Source organism: Orycteropus afer, unplaced genomic scaffold, assembly GCF_000298275.1.
Source record: "Orycteropus afer afer isolate SDZICR_OR568_19922 unplaced genomic scaffold, OryAfe1.0 scaffold00099, whole genome shotgun sequence".
In the NCBI taxonomy this organism is placed as follows: Eukaryota; Metazoa; Chordata; class Mammalia; order Tubulidentata; family Orycteropodidae; genus Orycteropus; species Orycteropus afer.
The window spans coordinates 6,410,666-6,411,716 of NW_006921686.1; the positions used below are offsets into that span (position 1 = coordinate 6,410,666).

The 1,051-nt window shown below is 36.1% G+C and overlaps 1 protein-coding gene across 1 annotated transcript in view; it reads right to left on the bottom strand.

Moving 5' to 3' along the window:
- The window catches only part of LOC122150162 (zinc finger protein 234-like), a 14,516-nt gene that overhangs the window by 12,101 nt on the left and 1,364 nt on the right, over positions 1-1,051 (bottom strand). The window lies entirely within an intron of this gene.

Sequence of the window (1,051 nt, forward strand, 5' to 3'; positions counted from 1 at the left end):
TTGCTTTCACTGACAACTCAGTACTGTATATGCAAAAGAGTTCATTATATGAGTATTTCTTAAAGTATTTTTCCAACTTTTCTATTGGTTTGAAATTATATAAAACTAAAACGTTTTTAAAAGATCAGAAAATAATCATAGTAATAAATAAGATTGCTAATATATAGTAGTCTAGTCTTTCTTGGGAGGAGCTCTGGTGGCACAGTGCCTAATGCATTTGACTGCTAACCAGAAGGCTGATGGTACAAAACCACCGGCCACTCCTCAGAAGGAAGATTGGGCAATCTACTTCTATATAGATACTGCCTCGGAAATCCAAGGAGAGGTCGCTATGAGTTGGATGTAGTTTGACGGCAGTGAGTTTAGTTTTTGGTTTTTATTCTTTCTTGGGAGTATTTGGACCTTCCCATAGTTAAAAATGTAAGGGTAAAAACGTTATTGTAAGTATATCAACTTTATGAAACGTTTATATATAAACAGACCACCACACATAAATGCATCTCAACTTTTATAGTTGCTATTTTTATATCCTGGAGTTTTAAGTAATTAAAAACTTTTTCCTCTGCATATTTCTGTATTTCCTGAATTCTGCACAATGATCTAGTTCCACAAAAATACCAAATATTGTTTGTAATCAAATGAAATACGATAGCTAAGAACGTTTTTTAAAAAACTCACATAAAAGTTCAAGCCCATTAATTTTGCTTTTGAGGTTCCCACAACTTCATTCCCCTCAGTAACCTGTGGCTCATTCCTATCTCAGAGATTATGAATTCTGGCTTTGCACTCAGACTGCCTTGGTTCCTATCCCAGCTCTCCTCCTACTATTTTAATGACTATGGATAAATAACTTAAGTCTCTCCATCTTTAAAACAGGAATAAAGCAGAGTCACAGTGTGGCATAAATGTATTAATTTATATAAAACCCTTGTTGTTGTTGTTGTTATGTGCTGTCAAGTCGGACCCGACTCATAGCGACCCCTCCTTGGGTTTCTTTGGCAGTATCACTACGGAAGTAGATTGCCCCATCTTCCTTCCGAGGAGTGGCTGG